The sequence below is a fragment of the Gopherus flavomarginatus genome, chromosome 15 (genome assembly GCF_025201925.1).
Source record: "Gopherus flavomarginatus isolate rGopFla2 chromosome 15, rGopFla2.mat.asm, whole genome shotgun sequence".
Classification (NCBI taxonomy): domain Eukaryota; kingdom Metazoa; phylum Chordata; order Testudines; family Testudinidae; genus Gopherus; species Gopherus flavomarginatus.
In genome coordinates this window covers 6,993,748-7,010,383 of record NC_066631.1, presented here as the reverse complement: position 1 = coordinate 7,010,383, position 16,636 = coordinate 6,993,748, and positions in this window count along the sequence as shown.

The following is a 16,636-nucleotide window of genomic DNA, read 5'->3' as shown; positions in this document are numbered from 1 at the left end:
AAAAAGCTTATTTCTTAACATGTGTCATTCTGAGGCCCTTTTCACTGCGTCTTTGTTGTTAAAACCTTGATGACAAGGTTGTCTTTGGCAGAAAAAAATCAGACAATTTGTTAAATTCCTCCTTGCTTGGAAAACAAAAGCCACAGAGCTGGCGGTCTGAGCCTGTCATATCCAGCCTCAGTAATACTGGAGTCAGTTTAAATGCCTCTTCCCTAAAATAGCCTCCTTCTTACATCAACAACTGGCGCTGCATCGGGTTGAGCTCCTACTGAGGGCTGAGTTACTAAACAGAACTGGCATGTTTAGGCTCTGTGGTGTATTTATTGATGTGGAAGGGGGGAGGGGGTTGAGATTCAGAGAAAGAAATCAATGCAAAGATGGGGCGGGGGGTTAAAGAAAGTGATCCTCAGCAAATACAGACTGACTCCCAAGCAGAAGGGCCAGGCTGTAGGATGGCTACCCACAGAGAAAAGTTTTCTGTTTACGTGGTGCTCCTTAAAAATGACATTGCCGTTAGGGCAAAATGCAAACAGCCAAATTAAAATGGACCCACTATCAGGGCCATGTTCATGAACATAATTTTCATATTTTTCTCTCTCAGTTTCAGTGACTTTTTTTTTTGAAATGTTCAAGTGAATCTTAGCTAACATTCACAGCCCCTGCTCTGTGTTAAAATCCCAAACTCCTCCCTAGCACTCCCCCAGAGATGGACGGAAGCAAAACCCTACATCCCAAACAGCTCAGACCCATCTTTGCTTTTTTGGAGGACTGGAATAAAACCCTCTAGCTGAATTCAGAGCTGGCAAGAATGGTCTAGTTCCTAGGATCCTTGTCTGTCTGGTGTGAACAGCACAGAAGGTTAGGTTTTTGATTCGGGTCCAGATCCTCAAAGGTATTTTGTGCCTACCTCTCATTGATTTAAATGGCAACTTGGTCCCGAAATATTTTGAGGATCTGGTCCTTTATAGCTGTGGAATCAGTTTGCTCTGCTGAAGTTTTTTCTCTCTGAATTTCATGCTGGTGAAAGGATGAGGTCTCTTCCAACCCTAATCTTCTATGATGGCCATCCTAAAGGCTGCTCAGTCATTCCCAGAAGAGGGACAGCACCCCAAGCATCCTGACTTTGCTACACCAACCTGCTTCAATTTTGGTTTTGAGGGATCATCTCCAGGCATGAGAGAGGAGCCCTGTCTCTGAGCCTCCTCAATCACTTACCTACTTCCCTGTTGATGACAATGGCCTGGAAACCATGTCCTATCTGAGGTCCTGAAACATGTTTATGGAACTCACCTTGGTTGCTAATGCAAAGGTGCTAGCCTGGAACTCTGGAGACCGGGGTGTGAGTCACTGCTCTGTCGCACACCCCTTGTGTGACCGCAGGCAAATCTCTCTGTGCCTCTGTTCCCCATCTGTAAAATATCCCTTCCCTATTAGCCATATCTCTCAGGGGTGTTGTGAGGAGAAATGTGTTACCAGTTGTGAAGTGCCTCTGGTACTATGGTAATGGGGTCATAGAGCTACTTAGGATAGACACATTTCCATCTTGGCATGGCTGAGACCTCACTCAGGCTAATCCATATAGCAAGAAAGTAAAGGCAGCATTTACATTTCAGCATGAAGCGGGAACCAGGGATGGTGGTTCTTGGAAGGGCAGGGGCATTAGGTGGATGTTATGTTTCTGTCCTTTCTGCGACAACAGGGAGACTACAGCAGCGCCCTTGTGGCTAGAATCCAGCTCTATTGCTCTCCCTCAGTTGGGCAGCACTCTGATTAAATTATCTGAGTTTGTCCTTTTTTTAAATGGATATCTTTTCTTAAGTACTGATTTACCACAATTAAGTCTCTCCCACCCACCCCTCAAAAGAATTAAATTAAATATATTCTGTCGTAGGCTTGGCATTTCCAGGAATTGCTTGCAGATCTTCAGAATGGTCCAAGATGCTATTAGAAGCAAAAGGGGAAAAATGAAAGGAAATGAATGGTGGGTGAGGAGGGGAAATTCATAGCTCCGCTGATACACCATGATAAATAATTATGAGTTATTAATTTTAAATTAAATCTTTAATGCATTGCATGATTTTAATTCCCACTACACTATTAATATAGGGACCCTGGGTTTGATTAATTTAAAGCAGAATGGAAAGGTGCCAATTAAGGGGACTGTCTGGGAACTTTCAGGTGTCTATAGCTCTCAGACGCTATTTTCCTGGGCGGAGGAAAGAGCCGGGAGAAGTGGGGTGCTTGCTGGTAGCCAAATGCCACAAGGCAGGTGAACACTTTGAGGCCCTAATGGTAAACTGCTCAAGTCACCTTTGTTTCTGAGATTTGCCAAATACATCACCAAGCTCATCGTGTACTCAGCTTAGTGCGAACAGATCATGGGACAGGATGATTCAGAGTCGGAAGCCACAGGGTTAATCCGTGAACTCACTTAATGATTTTACCATGTAGCCCTGTGCTGACTCCAGAATGAGTGCTGGTATTATGGTCACAGTTGAAGCCCCAAGCTGCCATTGTGTGAGGCATTGTACACCTAGCCGGAGAGAGCCCTTGCCTCAAAGAGCTTACAATTAACGGGTAGATGGTCTAAGGAGCCAAGAGCTGCTCGGTTCTCACTGAAATGAGCAAGGACAAAATGAAACAACGCTCCCAAGCAGGCCCAGCAAGGGCTGGGACCCCCATCTCCTGGCTCTAGGGTCACTGCCCTGCGTGCTGGGCCGTTCTGCTTCTGGTGCAGATAGGTGCTCTGCCTTTACACTGGAGGCTGGCTTTCCCCCTCCCCCCACCGGCAATAAGGAGCACAGGGCTGAGAGACAGAGTCCAGTGGTTCTGCGCTGAGCCAGGCTGAAGACGAAGCTTGAGAAAAGACCCAGTAGTGGGATGGTGGAAGGGGTGGTGTTTAAATTATTGAGGGTTTTCCCTACTTATTTCAGTTTTCTCTGAGCCAAATCCAGAAATACCTGCTGCTTTCTACTTTGGCGGTGGGGAGGTGACTTCCACTGATGTCAATGCTAACCCCTAGCTGAGACAGAAGTGAGTAGGGGCTTCAGAATTCTGCCCCATATCAACTGTGATAACATCACTTCTCTTGCTCTCAAACTAAAGAAGCTCCCCTAGCCACAGCTGCAGATGGGCTGGCTCAGTGCTCTGAGTTGGTCCAGATAATCTTTTTTCTAGATGCTGGGCTCGTGCGTCTTGTTCACATGCTCGAGATCACACTGATCACCAGAATTAGCATTGGGAAGGAATTTCCCCCCAGGTCAGATGGGGTAGCAGTTTAGCTTTCTCTGCAGCATGGGGCATGGATCACCATCTAGGATTATCTGGGTATGTCCCACCCAATCAATTCCCTCAAACAGTGGTGGCACCTCAGTCCTTCCTGTTCTCCGCCTGTGGCACACAACAGTTGTCTCCCAAGGACTGAAATGCTTTAGGGAGGCAAGGTGGGTGAGGTAATATCTTTTATTAGACCAACTTGGGACCGACCTGACTACAGCTGCCCCACATACAATAATGGAAAGGATGGGATTTAGCCATCTGAAGTGCTTTAACTAGACTCAAGTCATTGGGCTCAAGGTAAAAGTATCCTGGTGAAATGTAATGGGTTGTGATATACAGGAGGTCAGACTAGATCTAATGATCCATCCTGGCTAATACGCTCCATGAAATTCAGTCATTGGCATTCCTTTTGAACAAGTCTGTCAGATGCTACACACACCACTCCTGATGGTCCAATTTTTTCCTGATTGTTACATGCATGCAGCCTAAGAGGAGCTGAAAGATTCAGTAACTGAGCAGCCTGGCTCACCGATTTTAATATTTATTCCCATAAGCGTTTTGTACTAAGTCTGGATTCACCAACCTTAAACCGCTCTTCATTTTCCAAAGCAGAAACCATAAGCGCTGAAAGCTGCTAGGAGAACTTGTCCAGCCGTCAGTGTGACGCAGGTCCGAGTCACAAAACCCAGTTCTTCTCCCATTCCCCTGCTGGAGTTTAGCCGCAGACTCAAAGCTGCTATAAGTTTGCTTTCTGAGTAAACTTCTCTAAGTGTGACAATCGCTTTAGCTTCCCAGCGAGGATTTACCAGGCTTCTGTTATCTCTCTGCAAGTTGGAATTCTCCAAATGGGCATGAGAGAGCAGCCAGAGAGGACAGCCAGTTAGGTTGCACAGTCGTTCAAAGCTCCATTCCAAGAGGCATTAAAGACGGGATTATGTCTAAGAGGGTTAGGGAGGGAGGAGTGAAACAGGCTTGTCTTGCACAGAACCTGGGAGATAAGGCTGTGTTCTATAGGTGTGAACTCTCTGGTGTGCAAGCTGAGGCACTGATATTTGAGGACGAAATTGGAAGGATAATACCACAGGCGGAGGGATCAAGTCGGAGTCTAAACTGCCTTCTTTCAGGAGATTGCGGGGTAGAGAGAGAACATGTGCTCTCAAACTTTTTAACGTGAGTACCAATTGCACAACAAAACTTCTCCTTGTGCCGGACAAGCGCTAGCCTACGGATATGGGTTCTCAGTTACAGAACTAGCCCTCCAATCAAGCAGGGTTCTGTCGTTATCTCTCTCATGGGTTGTGGCAGATTCTCCATCTTTGACCATTTTTAAATCAAGACTGGATCCCTCTCTAAAAGATCTGTTTTAGGAATTATGGTGGAAGTTCTCTGGCCTGCTACACAGGAGGTCAGACTGGATGATCACAATGGTGCCTTATGGCCTGGGAATCTGTGGTCACCACCAGACAGTCTGGACATCCTGTAGGCTAGGCTGTATTTGTATGTGTCATGGGAGGTGCTCAGCTCCCTCAGCTCTTACTAACACTCTTAGGACCTGCAGCGGTTCTGTTTCTTCCACCTACCTCTGATCTAATTTAAGATGTTTATGGGGCACCATTCACTGCAGCATCTTGATGCCACAGCAATGAGCAAACCCATTTGGGTATAACAAAAACACTTGCCCTCAAAGACTGGTGTGTGGCCTAGTGCATCAGCCATGCTAGCCAGAGACATAGGTTCCATCTCTGACTCTGCCACACTCTTACGAGGTGACCCCCACCCTTCCTTGTCTATTTAGTAGTAGGCACTGCCCAGACACAGTCTATGGGATAACTAGGTGCTGCATTAATAATAATTAATAAAAGAATCCCCTTCATCCAGAATTCAAGCCAAGCTGGTTTTGAAGTACAATTAAATGCAGGTAGCTCTTTCATTGCTTTTCATTTTTATAATACCACATATTGGAATAGACATGCTGAGATGTCATGTTTTTCTGCAACCTGCCTGGAAGCAGCAAAAATCTCCTCAGCGTCTGTTCCCTTGAGATTTCCAGCCTCATTTCACTGCCTCAGGAGGCCTGAGTAGTTCAGAATCCGCCCCCCCTCCCCGACTTTTTGCAGGCTTATCCTAGTCCCACGTCCACAATATTCCAGGTTTCACTGTAATTAACTGCCAGGCAATGAGAGCAAATGTAGGGATGAACTCTGTTCTCAGTGAGTCTTCACTGAATGAACGGCAGCATCTGTAAGTACTAATAGAGAGTTCTTAGCCAGAAAATGTAAAGCCTGACCCAAACTTGCAAAGCTTTTCTTCTCCATTAGCTATTATTTGTTACTGTAGCTCCTGTAGGCCCCAACTGAGACCATGGCCCCATTGTGCAAGGGGCTGCACAAACACATAGTGAGAGACAGTCTCTGCCCTGAAGAGCTCACAATCTACACACGACAGCATAGGAGGGATAAATTGAAGCACAGATTGTGGAATGACTTGCCCTAGGTTTTTCAGCAGATCAGTGGCTGGGTTTATAAACCAGGTTTCCTGACTCCCTGTCCAGCGCCCTATCCACTAGACAACACTACCACTGTGCCTTTAAAACTCCAAGAGTTTGGGCACCCTCTGTTGCGGCCATTTTGGTCTCAGAGCAGTCACACGTACCATGATCTCTCTCACTGGGGAATTTTATTTTTCCCCCCTTATTCCAAACTAAAAGTAATTTGATGCTAAAAGAACATGTTGGCCTTTGTCTATGGAAACAGAATGATGCCTATATCTAATCATCCAAGAACTGTAGCTGCTTAAGGCCCAGAGCAGTGTCAGGAGTCCAATTTTCAGAACCAGGCAGTTGAATCTGGAGTCAAGTGGGCACTTTGAGGAACAAGTATCTATTTTAACTGGTGAAAATTTCAAACAAGGATGCCTAATGTTGGGCATCTACATCCATATTTAGACATTTTAAGCATCTAGGCTTTAATAAGGTTGTCCATCACTGGGCTATCATACAAATCATCCCATCTTTCCATAGGATCTATCTCTGCCATGCCGTGCACACTCCCAGCATTCTAAAAATAAGTGACAAGAGCACAATAGCTAATGATGCAAATCAATTCCTTGGCCATGCCTGGAGCTGTGTTCAGGGTTAGCTGTTGGCTCTTCGGCAGCTGAACCCCTAAAAAAATAGATTTGGGTTTGGTTTTGTTCCAGTATCAGGAAGAATGTCTGTCTGTATTGCAAGGGGATGTGGAGCTCATTTTAATCCTGCTTGGTCTTTTTGCTGTGAATGCTGTACTCACTAAGGGCCCTGATCCAATGCCCAATAAAGTCAACAGGCAACTTTCCATGGACTTTCGCAGGAGTTGAATCTGACCTTAAGTAACATTTCCGTTCAGATCCTTTCCGGACGTATAGACTGTGGGTGAAATCCTGGCCTTCAAAGTCAGTGGGAGTTTTGTCATTCACTTTAATGGGGCCAGGATTTCACTCTCTCTATATGAAGTATAATGCCAGCCCTTTCTTTCATGAGGTTTTCCTATAGCTCCCCTCTCCTGCTTTCCCTTTATCTCCTTTATATCAAAAGGAGGGCAGCAGCATAAACCTTATCTAAGCCCCACCCACCTTCCCTAAAATTGTTCATTTTGGGGGTTCATTGCAGAGGGCAAGCCAAAAACTGACCCTGAATCCAAATCCCCATGGGCCCAGATCCTCAGCAGCTGTAAGCTGGCCTAGCTCCATTGCCTTAATTGGAGCAATGCTGATTTACACCAGCTGAGGATCTGACTCTCTGATTTCTTTGAGATGGCAGTGGCATGTCAGATTTCAGTCTCTGTGCCTGACTCATCTCTGTGGGGTTGGTTGCAGGTGGGAGCCAACCCCAGAAATCACCTCTTGCCCACTTCTGGTTTAAATCCAGCCGAAATCTCCTTGGAATGGTTGATCACAGATGTCCCGCTAATGAGATTCTAGTATCATTGGATCCAAACCCAAACCTTAAACTTGACTCAGGCTTCGACCTCCGGGTCAGTCAAATCTAATCGGTATATTCATCCAAACACAGCCTCTTTGGTCTCATGAATGCCCGCAGGGCAAGGACAGAAGGGAATTAATAAAATAAGGTTTCTCCTCCTTTACTTGTGGGTGAGAAGGAACAAGGAGCATCTAATCCTTATCCCTAGAAGAGAGGCAGGGTTGTCCAATGGTTAGAGTGATACTATGGGTTCGATTCCCTGGTCTCGCCCCAACTAACAATTTTAGGATTTTATCCTGCTATCCATCACCACAGGATCTGAGAACCTTCCACATAAAATCTATAGCAGTAGTGAAGACCCTAGCAGACTTCATGGAATCTCTGGCACTTTTTTCCATTTGGGGATCAAAACTCTGATTGGAATGAGGCATTGGGGGTGGGGGGATAGAAGAGGATGTTGGTATTGTGAGCATCACTTACGGTGGACAGGCTTTCTCAAGGAGGATGGTTTGAATAATCCACATCTGCAAATCCAGATGTGCAAATCCCATCCCAAAGATGGTCAGATCTGGATTTGTTGGATCTCCTCCAGAATATTGATCCACAGCTGGATCCCCTGCTTTTCGCCCAAATCTCATGTGCTTTGGGCTTTGTGAGCTGCTTTGTCCTAGACCTTGTCTACACTACAGGTTATTTCGATATAATTTATGTTGCTCAGGGGTGTGACTAATCCACATCACTGAGTGGCGTAAATTACACAGACCTAAACATTGGTCTAGACCACACTATGTTGCCGGGAGTGCTCCTGACAACTGCCTCTCACTGAGACAGGAGTTATTAAACTGACGGGAGAGCTCTCCCCCGTCAGCTTAGAACGTCTCCATCGCAAGTGCTACAGAGACGCAGCTGTAAATGCTGCCGTCTAGGGGTAGCCCTAGAGTAACGCAGCTGTTGTAGGGGTTCACAGACTGAAAATTAGTCTCTGATATTGCTGGGGTTTGATCCATTCATTGCTTTGAAAACTAGGCCTTAAAGCGGGCGTGCCACTTATACTGGAATTTTCAAAAACACCAAAGCAGTTTAGGCACCTAACTCTCATTGACTTTGATGGGATTTATGCACCTAGCCTGCTTAGAATAGGGCTAATAGTATCCAAAGGAGGCCCTGTGAAGATAAATACGTTAATGATGGTGTGTTGCCCATACTATGGAAACGGACAGAACCCTTATGCTTTGCCCCAGCCCAGCATAATCAATGATTTTGACAAACATTTTGTAGTTTTCACCAGCAGATTTTGGTCCTAATTAGAGTGGGGCAGCAGACAGAAGTTTTATTTCATGAAGAATTTTAAGATTGGGAAACCTGGCTTTGTTCCCTATCAGAACGCGAACTGACCACTTGGAAATTCTGAAAAAAATTCATTGTCCAATTGAAACACGTGTTCATAATACGACACATTTTTGAAGAAAATTCAAAACAAAGGCATTTTAAAATGAAAAATCAAAACGTTTCGTCCAAAGGGGATGTTTTAGCATTATGTGAGCTCTTCTCTTACCCTGGTTTTCTCACCAAATGAAATTCCAGCACAAAGAACCTGACCTGGGGAAGCGTTTTGATTTGGACAGAACTGCACATCCCAACCGACTACGGTTTGGTCCGTGTTTCTCTGACCAACTGCAGCTGCGGTGACTTGGATTTGAAAGGCGTTCAACCGAGTTGTGAGTTCCCCACGCTTCTGAGCCAAAGACTCTCCCTACCATTGACCTCCACTGACGCCTGACTTGCACACCATGATGTAGACCGTTGCCTGACATGAGATGAAACCCTAAAGTCTTGCAATGAGTGCTGCACACTAGGACGTGATCTTTTCTCACATGCCACACAGGAGAGGAACCCTTTCGCTGTTGGAGAAACCCCCTGTATTTATCCACTGGGATATTCTTGGGGGCTAACTAGCAGACAAAAGGGCAGTGAGCCATTAGCTGGAGAGGTCCATGGGGGTGTGATTGAAGGTGGCACAAAGGAATGGCACACAACACAGCAGTGAGGCCCTTCTGGAGCATCTGAGTGTAAGAGATGGCTGTTGAATAACCAGACTGTCCTTCTTGTCCAACTCGCTTTTCAATTTCCCCGTTGCTCTGGGGCATGCACGACAGCTGCCCAGCTAAGAGGGCCTTAGCAGCTGCTTGTGCCATCTTGAAGGGGGCTGGTAAAACCTCAGTGGCTTCGGGAAGTATGGGCAGCCAGGCATGCTGTTCCCACCCTGCAGTGCAGCTGGCACCAGGCCCTGCGGGGGTCTCCCCTCCCCTGAGCTGGCTCAGAGCAGAGTGGCAAGCTGGCAGCTTGGAGTGAGCAAGAGAAGGGAGGCCCTGCTGCAGCAAACAGCTGGCATCACCTGCTCTCCCTCTGAGTGAGGGACCAGGGGAAAGGGGCCCCTGCTGGCATTGCAGAGAGACCAGAAAACAGACGCTTCCCAGGCCTGCAGGTGACACTGCACAGCATCACCCATTCTGTGCTTTACCAGGCAGAAATAACCACGGACCCTACCCTGCACGCTGCTGCTGAGCATCTCTGGTGAGCCACTGAGCGGCCACAGGCGGCTTCCCATTGAAGCCACCAGGAGCTGAAGGTTGCCTTCGTTCCCAGTTGACCCATCGAGTCGCTGTGCAGGTGGACGTGGTGTCGCTAGTGAGCCCTTACTTGATTTCTGCCCTCCCACACCCCTTCAGCCAGGATATCCCATCCAGATAGACCCTGGGATGCTGAAAAGCGTCGCCCCCTTGTGGACGGTCTCAGTTATTAACAGCAAAGTCCGCACACAACATAAACAAAACTTTCACCCCAACATCCCAGCTGGGTGACTAGGCCAGTCTTAGTCTATCTGCCTCTCACCCGAGGCCAATGCTCACCTCTACCCAGCTCTTCTCTCAGTGCCGGTCTCTGCCCCTGCTGTTAGGTCTTTTGCAGCTACCAGGGCAAGATCATTCCCTGGGGAGGTCCATCCACTGTGACTGTCTGCAGGAACAGTGGGTGATCCTTGCCAGGCCAGGCTTCCATCCAGCATCAGGAGGACACCTGGCTGAGACCAGGCCTTCTTGGATGCCTGCAAAGTGCAACCCTCTTGTCTAGACATTTCCTCCCTCTAGGATCCCCTCGGGCAGACTCACCATTCTGGTGGATTCCCTGGAGATGTCCCCTTTCAGGCTCCTTGCTCAGGCCTCTCCTGGAAGCTCCTCTCTACAGGCACTTCATGTCTCCCTTTGAAGTTCCTTCTAACTGAGCTTTATCAGGCCCAGGTGCTGGTTTATTAATCAGCCAGCTAGGGCAATCAACAACCCCCAGGTGGGGCCTTCATAAGGCAGTTCTGGGCACACTGGGCCCTGACTCCTTATAAAGGGCAGCTGCTCCTTGACAAAGGTGCTCAGCACCTCGCAGGATCTGGGCTCAGCTTGCAGGCTCTGTCTATGCTAGGAGTCCCCGCCAGTGTTGCTGCACCGTGAGTGTAAAGCCCCTGTGCAGAAGGGCTGCTCTGGGGGAAGACAAATTGCATCCATGCAATTTACTTCAGCACATTATCACATTAAGCCCTGCCAGTGCCAACTCCGTTATAGGTGCTTGCAGCATTAGTGATTTGCACAGCTGTATCCACGTTGAATTCAAATTCCCCACGTCTGGACAAGGCCCTGCTTACTTCTTACTCAAACAATATGCTCCATTGACTCCACTGGGTCCCAATCCCCTAATGCCAATACTCAGCATCCCTCAGGACTTGGCTCTGGGAATCTCGCTGCAGTTAGGAGGGAGTGGAGCCTGCAGGCCATGCGCTGTGTCACTGTCTGGGATGTAGCCGGTAGAGCTCTGTCCTCTATTCTGAGCCACCCCTACACAGCACTGTGCTAGGGAGCAGCCTTTCTTCTTTGTCCACTACATGGTATAAGTTATAGAATCTCAGACATGATGGGCTATAAGGGACCTTGAAGTCATCAAGTCCAGCCCCCTGCACTGAGGCAGGAGCAAGTAAACCTAGATCATCCCTGCCAGGTGTTTGTCCCACCTGTTCTTAAAGCCTCCCAATGATGGGATTCCACAAGTTCCCTTGGTGACCTAATGCAGTGCTTAACTATCCTTAGAGGTAGAAAGTTTTTTTTCCTAATATCCTACCTAAATCTCCCTCGCTGCAGATTAAGCCCCGTTCTTCTTGTCCCACCTTCAGTGCACATGGAGAACAATTAATTTCCAGCCTCTTTAGAATAGTCCTTCACATACTTGAAGACTTATCAGGTCCCCCTTCAGGTTTTCTCAACACTAAAGATGCCCCATTGTTGTTGGGGGTTTTTAACCTTTTCCTCACGGGTCAGGTTCTCCGAAGCTTTTAGCACTTTTTGTTAGATTTAGGAAACCTGGCCTATGAGGAAAGGTTTAAGCAAAAGTTGTGCCTAGGCTTGGCAGAGTTTGATATAAATTGTTAGTTGTCAGTAAACGTCAATTTCACCTGACACACAGAAATCGATTGGAAGGAAAAACATATCCATCGATGTGTCAGCAAACACGGCCCTCCCCCGCACCTACTGCCTGCAGGAACCCAGTGTGACCAGCCATGCGGCTGTGCAGGGCACCCCCTATAGCCCCGCTGCCATGGCCCCGCTCACAGCTGGGAGTTTGGGGCCATCCCCAGGTAGGAGCAGTTCTGCTGCGGCGTGGCCTCTCCTGCGGCGGTGACTCGTCTTCCTCACAGCATCAGCCAGGGGGTTCTCTGCTCCACTAGGCCAGGAATCTCCTGCACCTTGCACCTGGGTGTCTCAGGCCCCTTGGTCATGCAGGGAGCCCCTGGCAGCCGTATTGTCAGCCTGCCCTAAACCCCCTTAATTTCCCCTGTCTGTGAACATTTAAATTACAAATTGAATTCTGCCAAACCTTGTTCTATAGCAGTTCTTCCCTGTCATTGTATGTACCACATACCATTCCTCACAACTCCACTATACCGCATTTACTATGTAAATTGCAACTCCCAGTAGTTGATTTGGGGACTTGAGCTGATTTTCGAGGCACCTTGAATCATTTCTTTAGAGGCCTGGTTGAGGAAATTGGCACAGAATGCCCTCGTCTGTATTCCTTCCCAAACAGATGTACTTGGTGCCATTTATTCCTCATGTTCTTTCTGCCCAGAATTGTCCCTGGTACCCACTCGTTTCCAGCCCCTTCTAGTACCTCTTCCTCCTGCCATTCGCATCCTGAGCACTACTTTGAGTGAGGTTCCTCAAGTAGCATCCTCTCCCAGCAGAAACAGAGAATTGCAGAGATCAGAGGCACTCTAGCCCCATGCCCCTCCCAGCAGGCTGTGTGGCAGAGAAGGAGGTAGCTGTAATGGGACTGGGGGAATCTTACCGGTACTTTTTCCCCTGCAGAGTGCACTGGAATCACAAACCAGGGGGAATTCTCCTGGCCTCTCCAGGCGCAGCCTCTCCCAGCAAGTCATGGATCAGGGAAGGATCTAGCCCCAGTGGCTGGAGGGAATCCCTAAAGCAGTCACGGTAGGTAGCATCCTAGAAATCCTTGAACCTGTTGGAGAGCTCACAGCTACCCTTGCAGCCAATGCCACGTTGTGCTTGAATGCCAGGAGCACAACGTGGTGCTGGTGATTTAACAAGTGGAGTGTTTTTTAACTCACTTTCTACTGAACCAGTGATGCCATGTGGTGCAAGGAGGCTTTGTGCAGCTGGAGGAGATGTGATGGTCTTATCCCTTGTAGCCATTAGCAAAGTACCCTGGTACTTTTTAATAGAGAATATATGTGCTCCCGGTATTCAATTTTAGAGCATTACATTCTGCTTTCTTGAATTTCCCCTACTATTTCAATTGGCTGCAATATATCCTTCCTTATTTCTTCTGATTTTCCATGTGATGTTACTTTGTGCTGTTAACCAGGTGCCACCTTTCACCCCAGATGTGTGTGCGTTTCACTAGTGAGCGACAAAGCTCCTATACCAATTTTGTTAGGTTTCCCAGGGTGCTATAGAACTATAAATGTTATATTGTATGCTAAGACTGTATCACTCCATTTCCAGCAGGGGGCAGGATAGAGAAAAATGTCAGAGCACTGCCCGTGGGGAAGCTGACAGCTACTCCCAAGCTAGGCAGAGTCACTGCAGGAATCTCTTATGCTGTAAGTAAGAAACAAGGGAACATCATGCCAAGTTAGGAGAAAACCAATTCATCTTCCCTGACCTATTTCTGGACATGCTCTGAAGGGAAGAGAAGAAACTGTCTGTCAGGATCAAAGGAAATTATGCATGTTGAACTGACAACCGGTCTTTCTGTGAGTTCACACCATCAAGTGGCAGATTGGCACTGCTGTCTCTGTTATATCCCCGATTTTTCCACTTGGCAGATCCCCTGGCAATGCTCACTATATTTAGGCTGATAGAACCCTTCCAAAGCTGGAGTGGCTACCAGTGGTAGGAGACAGACCCGAGAAGCCAGCTAAATAACATGAGTCTGCTCTGTTACTCCCTTCCTTCCCCTGAGGTAAGGATGCTGTTGGATTGTAAAGGGAGTGGGGTGGGTATTCTAAGACCTGGCTCCTGGTGTAAATTAGAGCAGCCCCAAGGCTGCTCTAACTCATGCTCCACTTCTCATGGCCCTGATGGGGCCTGAGGAACAGAACAAACAGTTCAGCGTACTATGGCCATGTCCCCTATGCTGTGGGATGGGAGCACAACCTTTGGTGGCCCTTATGGCAGCTCTACACCTGCTGGAGAGGCCCTCTGCCCAGGAGGAATTCTAAGGGGCAGTTTTTACCCAATTTGAGGCCCCTTTATGCTTTCAGAGCAATATATAGGGGCTTTAGTATAACCAACACTCACGTGCTCTGGGGCAATTGCAAAAGAGGAAGCAGGAATGAACAGAAAACTGAGCTGAACCTTTCACACACACCCCACCCAGAGAATCTAGATTCAGTTATGACTTGAGTCATAAGTGGAAAGGAATCTGGAGCTAAAGCCTGTCCTCATTTATGTCCTTACTCTGGCTGTGCTGGTGTAACTGAGGCCAGAATCTGGCCCTTGATGTCCTAGTAACATCGGGCTTTTGTCTACTGTATGCACACACACATGTGCCCACACACAAAGGATAGCAGGGAGTGTATGAGGTCAGCATTGAGGTACGTTGGCAGAGCTGTGGGGCCTTGTACCCAGGAAAAATCCACAGTGTACTGTGAGCATGGGCAAAGCATGGCTGTGGGGCTGGAATGGGAGCAGGTGCCGCAGTTCAGTGCTGAGATGCGCTGACAGGGCTGTGTGGCCAGGAAGCCACTTATATCATCTCCTCACTGTCTCACAGGCTCAGCATGGCCTCATGGGACGGGCACTGGACTGATAATCAGGAAACCTGGGTTCTGGGCCTATATGTTAGGCGACCCTAGGCAAGCTACTTTACTTCTGCTTCCTCTCTTTCATTAGCGGATTTCGTGTGCAAACTCTTCGGGGCAGGGGCCGTCTCTTGCTATGTGTCTGTACAATGCCCAGCACAATGGGGCCACAGAACAACACTTCTTCCTTACCGCCATGGGCACCGAAATCATTGTGGAAGGAAGAGGGGTGTCAAACCTGAATCCTCCCCCTGAGTTGTCATTTCTAGGGTACATCTGGCGGGTAGTGATCAATCTATCGGGGATTGATTTATCACGTCTAGTGTAGTTTTTATCTAGCCCTTACAGGGAGCTGGAGTCACTTCTAACCAGATCGACTTCTAACTTTTGTGGGAAGCCCTCGTTTAAGCAGGTGGCTTTCGTTTTGTTGCCCGGAGCTCTGTCGCTCTCCTATTCACAGGGCAAGGTAGAGAAAAGCCGTTCCGCAGAGCATGCAATTAAATCCAATCCACAGGCCATAGACAGAGATTTCTTTACCCTCCTCCTAATACAAAGCCGCCCGGGTCCCCGCGCTCCCAGTTTCAAGCATAAAAATGATACTTTACATGCAGTGCCGCCTCATTTCAAAGCATGCCTGAGTTTTGTCTGCCCAGGCTGCTGAGGGGCAGGGAGTCTTAGCAGCCCCATTTTACGGATGGGGAAATGGAGGGGAAAAGCCAACACTTCCAAACTGGAGAGCCTACAGCTCAGCACCTAAACACAGGGCATGATTTTTCAGAGGTACGGAGCACCTAGCAGCACCCACATCGCAGGAATACTGGCTTTATTTTAGAACCTTGTTATTGTGTGGTTGAAGCCAGGCTGGGCAAACACTCAGTGCTTGATGCCCCATTCTAATGTTTCCTAGACTGAATGGGCAGGATGGGAGCCTGGCAGTGTCTTTCTGCTCAAGGTTTTCCCAATGCACATCCCTAACCTGCAAGGAATGGTAAAGGAGTTCCCTGCCCCTCCGTTTGCTCAGGGTGTGGCTATGCTGCAAGGCTTGCTGAGTGCTGTCCCCCAGGCCATCCTCACGCAGAATCCAGGAGGACGTGAGGATGTGTGCGTTGGGCTTGCACTGTCATGCTCAGGTGCAGGGATGGGGTCAACCATGGGCTGCACTGTGAACTGCACCCCTATGCACCCACTTTGCAGTCTGGAGTGCAGGTACCTGATTAGCTGGTTAGCTAGTCCTCCAAGGCCATCCCACAATTCCTGCTCCCTGGCTCCAGCTGCCCTGAAGCTTGTTTTGGTTTGTTTTGTTTTCTTCCCTGCTTTGCCGGCCGTGCCGTATTTCCCGTCCTCCCCCCCGCTCCAGCCCTGCCGTTTTTTGTTTTGTCCCCCCACCCACTTTGCCGCTCCAGCCGTGCCATGTTCCTCTCCCTCCTTTGCAGCTCCAGCCACGCCATTTTTTTGTTTTGTTTATCTCCTGCCCGCCCCTGCTTTGCCACTCCGGCCCCCTCCTTCCCCCCCCCCTTTTTTTTTTGCTTGGGGCAGCAAAAAAGCCAGAGCCAGCTCTGCCCCTCACCCCTTGGACTTTATCACTGTTCTGTCAAAAGACCCATTTCATCCCACCTCACCCAAAGCCTGCAACGACCCGCAGCTGTGAGCTGGAAAGACTTCTGTCTCCAGGCGTGTAAGGGGAATGAAGTCTCTTTGTCCATCTGCTCCAAGCTTAACCCAGATGCGGAGAAGATATCTTGGGGGTGAGGACAACTCTAATGGCTAAATGAATTCAGGCTTTGGGCAGTCTCTTGGCACTTTGACAGCAGCACCTAGCCACAGCCCATATGGCGTCCACTCTGCTGTTCAATGGGACAAAGTTCCCTTTTGCAGCTGCAATGAACCTAGCGCCCATGAAAGGTGCGTATTGAACAGCCTGAAGTCCTCTGCTCTCTGCTGACCAGGTACAGCATGGAGAGCGGCAGCACAAGTGTCCCCCAGGTCTCACCTCCAATATGCCTTATTCTTGCATCGGATGAGCTCATCTCGGG